This window comes from Panthera tigris, chromosome B1 (assembly GCF_018350195.1).
Source record: "Panthera tigris isolate Pti1 chromosome B1, P.tigris_Pti1_mat1.1, whole genome shotgun sequence".
NCBI classification, from domain to species: Eukaryota; Metazoa; Chordata; class Mammalia; order Carnivora; family Felidae; genus Panthera; species Panthera tigris.
Window position 1 is genome coordinate 146392436 of NC_056663.1, and position 10384 is coordinate 146402819.

Here is a 10384-nt window from a genome sequence, read left to right on the forward strand (position 1 = left end):
GGTTCATGGGCTCAAGCCCCCCCATCAGGCTCTGTGCTGACACTCAGAGCCTGGAGCCTGCTTCGGAGTCTATGTGTGTGTCTCTCTCTCTGCCCCTCCCCAACTCATGCTCACTATCTCAAAAATAAACACTAAATTTTTTTAAAGAAAAATTAAAGAGCATGAAAATAATTCAAGAAATAAACATGTCATAATCTATAGATGACATAACAAAGAAAACAAAAAAAATTTACAAAAAATATATTGGAATAGGAGAGTTTACCAACGTTGCTAGATACAAAGTCAGTCAATAACTAGAGAGCAACTGCATGCATTAGCAGAAAGGAAAGGATAAAGATCCCACATTTGTACTTTCTGTATTTGTACTGAGTCTATCTTCTTCTTAGATCTCCTTTTCCATAGGGACAAGGGCTCAATGTAAGAGCAACCCTAATCTTTGAAGGATAATTAATCCATTTGGACACCAGGTGATCTGGACTTGGATGCAACTGTTATTTGAGTGTTGCCTGGGAAAGTGAGTTGCCTGCAACAGGGCAAGAAAGTATTTCCTAATACAGAGGGAAAGAAAAGGTCTTATAGAGAATTCTGCTTAAGTCCAGTCCCTCCAGGTTGAAGAAGGGTAAGGGTCCTAGGGCCCAAGCCAGTTTGTTGCCCTTTCATTCTTCTGTCGTCTTACCGACTCAAATGCTCACTTTATGCCTCATGGGACAGTGGTCATCTTGTAATAATGAGGATGAAAGCAATACTGTCACAACGAACAAACATGAAGTTAAAAGAGTCTGGTCCTCAATGAAACCACTGAGCCACTATCACAGCCCTAGACTGTCTCCCTCCAGGCTCCTTATTGCAAATACATCCTTTCATTTTTTTAGCCACTGCAGTATAATCTTAGCATGTAGCAGACTTAAAACTAATGTGTACAATTGTCTATATATAAAATCAAAGACACTCAAGGGACCAAATATTAGAGTAAGAGTATCTGTTAAGAGCTCTGAATACAAGATCAACATAGGAAACTAAATAGCATTCTTCTATAAAAGTAGCACATATTTAAAATGAAATATAAAAAGTATCCATTGTCAATAGCAAGCAATAAAAAAATTGCCCACTTTGTTGGAATAAAATCAAAGTAGAATAAAATCACACAAAAAGGTTTGAAACATCTACAAAAATATTAACCAAAATTACTGAAGAACAAAAAACATCTTAATAAATGGAGAGAGATACCATGCTTACAGAAGACTCAATATTATAAAACCTAATTCTCTCAAATCAACCTCTGAAATCAGGGCAATTTCAATAAAATGACCAACAAAGCTTTACATGAATTTATAACAGATGATCTTTAAGAAAAAACAAATTTAATATTTATTTATTATTGAGAGACAGAGAAAGACAAGAATGAGCATGGGAGGGGCAGAGAGAGGAGGAAACACAGAATCCAAAGCAGGCTCCAGGCTCTGAGCTGTCAGCACAGAGCTCTACATGGGGCTTGAACTCACAAACTGTGAGATCATGATCTGAGTGGAAGTCGGACGCCTAACTGACTGAGCCACCCAGGCACCCCTATAGCAGATGATCTTAAAACAATTCATATGGAAGCATAAAAAGCCCAATAGAGACAAGAAAAGTTTTTTGAAGATGATCAAGCCTAACTATAAATCTATAAATAGTATTTAATAGTATAAAACTATAAATAGTATTTAAAGAGATATTCTTGTACAAATAGACAAAATCATCATTAGAATGGAACAGAGAGCCCAAAAACAAACCTTACCTCACACCAAACACAAATATTAATTTTATACAGCCTAACAACCAGAGAAAAGCAAAACTTTAAAATTGAGGGGAAAAGTTGTAGAATAGATTTATGTCCATCATCAGGATAAAGTATTCTTAGATAATCACAAAAGACCTATATAAAAAGGAAACTATTGACATATTTAACCACATTAAATTTGAAGTTTCTGGAACAAATACTACATAGAAAATGGAAACACAAGCTGCAGAATGTGAGACTATCAGCAGTGCATAAAACTAACAAAGAATTGGTATCCCAAGTGTATATAGGATATCTGCTTATCAATAAGACAAAAAAACAATTTTTAAAGAAAATTTGACAAAGAATATTAAAAGACAGTTCACAGAAGTTAAAAGGTCATTGGCCAATAAAGAAACCAGATTTTCTTTCACATCACAAAGTGTAAAGATAGGTTTCTTAAAATTGATTCAGTAACTCAATGAAATTAGGCACAACAACTCCATTATTAACAAACACAAATCTCCCCTAAAACCCCCAATAGACTTCTGCTTACATTATATTATTCAAAATTCAATATCCTCACCTCCACAAGCTATAAGAAAGGATGTGAAAATGAGTATTTTTCTGAAGGTGGCCATATGTTTCTTCCCCTTAACCAAAAAATAAAATTTGTATTCATAAGGAAGAAGATACATGTATTCATAAGTGTTTGCCATAACTAGTAATTTTTATTCAACATGTAACAAATAGCAAAATGTGTAAGGAAGTAGTATTAGGAATTTACCTAAATGCATTGCAAAGGGGTAATATCGAATAGCACACAAATTGAGACATATGGAAGGAATTGAGAGGCTCCAATATATATCTGACACTCTAGAAGTAGAAACCAGAAAGAAGCAATATGAAAAAAAAATAGTTTGATAGATTTTTCTGGAAATGAAGAGACACTGGAGGGTTTTTTGTGTTTGGTTGGTTGGTTGGTTTTGGTTGTTGTTGTTGCTGTTTTAGAGAAGGACACAGAGTAGGAATATTTTTCCCTCTTTCAAATGAGAAGAAATCAGTAGAATACTATTTCTATCTCTGTCCCTTTATTCACTCCACCTCAAAGTACCATGACTTATCTATTGAGTATATTTGAGGAAAATCACTAAGCATGTTCAGGTCAGCAACTCTGCTCCCTTGCTATCAGGAGGGACTCTTCATCTGGGGAGGTCCACTTGTCTGGGCCTAAAAGGGAAAATGTGGTCAGTTCTGGAGTTCAGTAATTAGCACACACACTACCAGACTAATCTAAAATTAATTAACCTCCATGTTGGCCTTTACCTATAATAAAGATGACATTTTGGCCTCAATTGTTACTTCGAAACTTGTTCAAAACCCACATGAGATGGAGATCAGCTACTTACTGAGGCTGCTTTAGAAACCTCAAGAGCATCCTTGTATTTAGAGGTTACATTTAGTGCCAAACAAAAACAATTCTCTGACACATAGTAAAATGTAGCACCTCAGTTATAACATCTTAGAAACTATCAGAAAGAAACAAAAGAGACAGAGAAATGATGGTCAAAAGAGTAACTTTTAAACTAACACCAGGAGAAAGAAAATGTAAAAGCAAAAGCAGAGTTAGGAATGCACAGGGCTGGTTTTCAGATTATCAAGCATTTCGTGTAATACTGGAGGGTTCATATAGGGCAACCAGAGGAAGAGAAGAGGACTTGGGTAATTGGACCATATTGCCGAGAACTTTGCAGGAAACCATGGCAAAACACAAAAGGCTTTATAAGAATAAGGATTTAACTGGAAGCAAGGAGGAAAATAATCTATGGGAAACAAAAGTCAAGGAGGAAAAGAAGAGATAGAGCAATACTGGAATTTGTAGTCTAGAACTAAATGTATGGAGTGGCGATGTGTTTCCACTATTTTTTTTTTCCTTTCCAACTTTGTGCTTTTGCCCATACTATTATTAGGCTATTCTTCACCTACTGCTCTTGAACATGGATACACCAGAGTGGGTATAGTGTTCAAATCTTTCTGAATTTTACAAAAAACCTAGACTCTGAGTGGAATGAAGAAGACATTAAGGCTTAGGCAAAACATTTGAGGTTTAACGAGTGAAACCTAAGTTATCACCATGCCACATTCAAGTTTAGGATAAATTACCCTAGGCTGAAAGGAGGAGAAAACAAGAGATGGACAGTTGATTATAAAAGAATGGTAAAGCCAGACCTTGAAAACCTAGCCTCTTGCATTTGGAATGAGATTGCAGCAGGTGGTTTCATTAGAGTCAGGTGCGCATATCCTCCGATGACACAGGTGTCCACACAAAAAAAGCACCATATATCAGTTTCTTTTACACAAAAGGTATTTTTAAAGAACAATTAAATTTAAGGTGCAAGAAAAATCAACAAAGGAGCCCAGAAGTGGGAAGATGATGAGGAGAATATTTTTATTCACACAATTATCCAGTAAGTTGGTTGTACACCTGGTACAGAGGTCTTGTGAAGTCCTGGGGTGAAAAGCAGTGCAAATAAATATACTAATAAGGTTGAAGACATCTGTGTGAATTCATATTTAGCTTAATACAGATACAGATTATTATATAGAAAAATATTTATGGTTATATGCAAATACAGCTAGTATCACATATATAGTTCCTTCCTATATTGAAAGATCCTACAAGCACCCACACCTAGTGACTATCAGATCCTTGCTTCTAAAACCATTCCAATAAAGACAAGGGAAACAAAAGCAAAAAATGAATTATTGGGACCTCATCAAGATAAGAGGCTCTGCACAGTGAAGGAAACAATAGCAAAACTAAAAGGCAACTGACAAAATGGATGAAGATATTTCCAAATGACATATCAGATAAAGGGTTAATATCCAAAATCTATAAAGACCTTATCAAACTCAACATCCAAAACAAAGAATCCAGTGAAGAAATGGGCAAAAGACATGAACAGACACTTCTCCAAAGAAGACATCCAGATGGCTAACAGACACATGAAAAGATGCTCAACATCATTCATCATCAGGGAAATACACATCAAAATCACAATGAGATACCACCTCACACCAGTCAGGATGGCTAAAATTAACAACTCAGGCAACCACAGATGTTGGCAAAGATGTGGACAGAAGGGAACCCTTTTGCACTGCTGGTGGGAATGCAAACTGGTACAGCCACTCTGGAAAATAGTATGAAGGTTGCTCAAAAAATAAAAAAAATACCCTATGACCCAGCAATTGCACTACTAGGTATTTATCTAAAGGATAAAAAATTTCTGATTCAAAATGGCACATGCACCCCAATGTTTATAGCAGCACTATTGACAATAGCTAAAGTATAGAAAGAGCCCAAATGTCCATCAACTGATGAATGGATAAAGAAGATGTGGTACATATATACAATGGAATATTATTCAGTGATCAAAAAGAACGAAATCTTGCCATTTGCAACAACATGGATAGAACTAGAGTGTATTATGCCAAGCAAAATAAGTCAGTCAGAGAAAGACAAATATATAACTTCACTCATATGTGGAATTTAAGAAATATAACAGATGAACATACGGGAAGGGAAGAAAAAATAAGATAAAAACAGAGAGGGAGACAAACCATAAGAGACTCTTAAATACAGAGAACAGGGTTGCTGGCGGGGTGTTTGGTGGGGGGGGAGAATGGGCTAAATTGGTGAATGACATTAAGGAGAGCACTTGTTCAGATGAGCACTGGGTGTTATATGTAAGTGATGAATCACTAAATTCTATTCCTGAAGTCATTATTACACTATGTGTTAACTAACTTGGACTTAAATTAAAAAATTGTTTAAAAAAAATCTCCAATAAAAAAAGCAATGTTCCTTGTAGAAATGGCTGATTCTACTACTGAGGTAGGAAATATATGAGTCTATAGCATCTTGTAGTCTCAGAAAGTAAGGAAGTCCTAACACACACACCATACACTAAACGGTATATGTCAAAAGCACACAGAAGGCAAGTGAAAGAGCTTCTAAAAGCTAAAGCTGAAATATCTGAGGAACAAAATAAAGTATAACTGTATTATAACACAAAATGTAAAACAAGTATCCATGAGTCCATACTTATATAAAAGATTGCATAAATAAATGCATGGGGAAGAAGAGGCAAATCTCTAATGCAGAATCCTAAATAATCAATGTATATTCATCATCCTCCAGGAGGTGGATCATAGCTCCCTACTCCCTACTTATGGGCTGTGTACATGGATATCATCCCAGAGAATACAGTATGAAAAGGAGCTGAGGGAACAGTAATTTTATAGTGGCCAAACCTTAAAAATATTACCTCTACCAAGTGATCAAGGTCAACATTAAAGTAATCATGTACCCTGGATATAATGCAGTAAAAATAACTTTTTTATTTTTATATTCCAACACAAATTCAGTGTAATCAGTATAATCATAAGGGAAATTCTACAGATGAATCCCAATTGAGGGACATTCTACAAAATAGCCATCATTCCTCAGAAGTGTCAAAATTATCAAAAACTAGGAACTTTGGGAAATTGTCACAGCCAAGAAGAGCTTAATGACAATTAAATGTAACTTACCCTGGATGGAATACCTAAACAAAAAAGGGATCTTAGGTAAAAACTAAGAAAGCATGGAAACTCCCTACTCTATTTACAATTTTCTGTAGATCAAAAACTCTTCTAAAATAAAAAGCATAGATAGAGTACGTGCTTAGGACTAAGAAATAAATAGTAATAATAATTATGAGAAAATTTGGAACATTTTCTTGTCAGACGGAGTTCCAGAGAAGTTTAGGATAAAAATTAATCATATAGTATTCAAACGACATACATTTGCTAGAAAATTATGAGTACTATAAGGTGAAAGGAATAAAACTATAAATAAGCTTCTGGTGGCTTTAAAGATACAACTAACGTGAATAAAAACTCAATGTACTCACTTGAGAAAAAAAATTCTTCATTTCTTTTTTTAAATAAGTTACCTTTTTAAATTTTTATTTTTTTTATTTGAGAGAGAGAGAGCATGAAAAATAGGGGGAAGGAGCAGAGGGGGAGGGGGAGGGAGGGAGGGGGGGAGAGAGAGAGAGAGAAAGAGAGAGAGGGAGGGAGGGAGGGAGGGATGGAGGGAATCCCAAGCAGGCTCCACACTCAACATGGAGCCTGACATGGGGCTTGATCCAATGACCCTGGGATCAAGACCTGAACCAAAATCAAGAGTCAGACACTCAACCAATTGAGCCACACAGGCACCCCTATATCTTCATTTGTAATACATTTCTAATCTTCATTTATAATCCCAAACTATACTGACAGTTATAGTATTTACTACTGAGCACTTGAAAAGTACAGTTTAATGGAAACAAAATCTATACAAACTATGCATGGCAAAACTATGGGCAATCATATTGTTAATATGTGTATTTTTAATATTTAATGAAAGTGGCAGCAAAGATTATATATCCAAAATTTAATATGGTATAAAATATATAAAAAGGCCACAGTATCAATATATTTCACTAGACCAAAGGTTAAGAACTTGATTACTTTAACAGAGGCATTGACATTTGTAAAAGGTCTACTAAGTCACAGCCCAAAGACAGTCTCCTCTTTAAAGTGACAGTTCAGGGCAAGGCACATTTAAAAAAACAGTCAATATTCTGCCAACCTGAATTACCATCACTGTGTGTGGTCTGGTAACTCAATGTGTCAATAGAGTACAGGTCTGTGTGCTATCCTGAGGCTGGTTTCTAGCTGTAGTCCCCACTGTTTTGAATCATACCATGGGCCTCGTATGAGTGGGTGGTCAGATAGAAAGAAGAAAAGATATAGAAGACATATTCCTACATGTTTGCTTTTAACATTATTCTATTTATTTAAAATATCACAGAGTATCTCACAATAAGTACATCTTTATTATATTCTTATGTTCACTGAATACATCCAATAAAGTTTTTGTTCTTTTTAGTTTGTTTTGAGTTCCCATGAGTTCCCATCATTTTATAAGGACTGTAAATTCTAGGGAATAAAAGAGTGAATAAAACTGACAAAAATCCTTGTCTCATGGCTTACATTCATTTGGGGAAACAGACAATAAGCCAATAAGTAGACACATACAGAAAACATAGGTTAGTGGTAATAAGTGTTAAGGAGAAAGCCAAAGCAAAGAAAGGGAATGTAGGGGATGGAGTTTTAATTCTGAATTGAATGGTCAAGGAAAGTCTCACTGAGATGGCTAAGTATGAGTAAAGAAATACAGGAGATGAGGGAGCCAGCTAAATGGATATGCATGGAAAAAGGACTCTAGGTATATATAAATATCTTAAAGAGAAAACAGCTAGGCCAATGTGGCTTGAATGGAATGAGCAAGGAGAGAATGATAGAAGATAAACTCAGAGTGAGGCCAGAACCTATAAATCCTTATATGAGCCATTAAAAAGTTTTGAGTAGAACATGTTTTGACTCATTTTATACTCTGGCTGCTGAGCCCCGGATAGAGGCTGTTGCAATAATACACAGGAGATGTGATGGAGGATAGAATCAAGATGATAGCAGTGGAAATGGTGATGCATGGTCAGACTCTGGACACTTTGGAAGTTGAATCTACAGGATTTGTTGAAGGATTGGATTTATGGGGGAAAGAGTAGAGTCTAATTGGCCTGAACCACTGGAAGAAATGGATTGCCATAGACTAGATTTTTTAAAAAGACCAAAAACCACATTTGAACAGAACATTAACAAGGAGTTGCCGAGAGCCACTTCCCATTCCCCACCACTAACTGTTGATCTCATTCTAATACCATTATTTGTAACAGATGACAGGTGTCGTAAGTAAAGGAGACCCCCGAAGCTGATCAAACCTTCAGCAATCATGGAATAGTAGGAGAGGTGAATCTGGGAAGATTCAAAATAGAAATTAAAAAGAAAGAGAGAGAGAGAGAGAGAGAGAGAGAACGAGAGAACCCTTAATCAGGAACTCTCATGACAATGGATTTCATGAAGAGGATCTCAGAGGAATTCACTTCATTTCCTGAGTCAACAAATAACCAAATATTGAAAATGTGAAACTTACCATCAATAATGGCTGGACAGCTCTTCATTATGTGAATTGTTATATTCCCACAGACAATTGCCTGCTCTGAACATAAAAGTTAATGTGACCTGTCTAGATAAGTTTCACTTTCAAAGTATGTCTGGCAGATTTTGCCATAATTCTACAAGTTTTCTACTTCGTATATAAAACCTAATCTGAAATTTATCACTTCATTGCTCGAGATGGCAAGAGAAGGACATCAAAGAAAATAGTAAACAGAGAGATAAAAAGACATGCAACAGAAATCGGTACATTATCAACCAAGAGAAGAGAGTCTTTTATTTATTTATTTATTTATTTATTTATTTATTTATTTATTTTTAACGTTTATTTTTCAGACAGAGAGAGAGACACAGCATGAACGGGGGAGGGGCAGAGAGAGAGGGAAACACAGAATCTGAAGCAGGCTCCAGGCTCTGAGCCATCAGCCCAGAGCCCGACGCGGGGCTCGAACCCGCGGACCGCGAGATCGTGACCTGAGCGAAGTCGGATGCTTAACCGACTGAGCCCCCCAGGCGCCCTGAGAGTCTTTTAATAAGAAGGAAGTGATCACAGAGAAAGAAGTATTCAAAATATAGTGGGCCAAGCAGTTAGCCATGGAGGACCCAAACTGCCTCAATAGGATGAGTCTTGCTTTAGCCTTCTTTTGCATGACCCACCTCAAAATCTTTGAGGCTTTGGAGACTTGTTATGTACATAGAAATCTGGCGTTTGGGTGTGAAGATGTGGAAAAGGCAGGAGAATAGCATATAGTCCCAATTCTGCTGCTCACTCTTCATATCCTTGAATATATGACTGCTACTTTCTGGCCTTCAGTTTCCATTAAAAAAATGTGATAATAATATCCCCTGTGAATAAATGAAATGTTGATGTGAAAGTGTTTGCAGGTCACAAAGAAATGAACATGATATGAAACACAAACATTCATCTCAAAGCCAGTCTTAAGCATCCCTAGCTCTCTAATAGAACACTAAAAGAATGAATGAGTAAATGGAGTTCTGGTCATAATAAAACAAAAGTACTTGAAAAAATTTTTGACAAATTAAATTTTGGTAGGACAAGGATGAATGTTAGTGTAAGAGATATCTGAAGATCACAATCTCATCCAGAAGCCGAGAAGGATAGTCAAAGGAATATGAACTTGAAGAAAGAAAAAAAAAAGAAGTATGAACTTGTAAGCAGAGGGCAGGAATCTGTGTCTTTGTGAACAAAACAGGCAGAATAAAGCAACTCTAATGGCTTTGACCTAGAGATATATTCTAGATAATAAATAAGGGGCTTACAGTGTTTATCTTTATAGTTAGTATCTATCTCAATGTTTTTGATTATGTATTCCCTAAGGCAAACTTTGAGCTAGACATTAAGAGGAAGGTGCATGTAATTCAATATGATTCTAATAATGTCATAAAGTAGCCAAGAGACCAGAAGAATTCAAGACCGCAGCTAACGTCAAGGTCTTGGATACTCAGATAATATATGGAACATAGTGAACGTAAGAGATAAAAAGGGGCAAAATATTA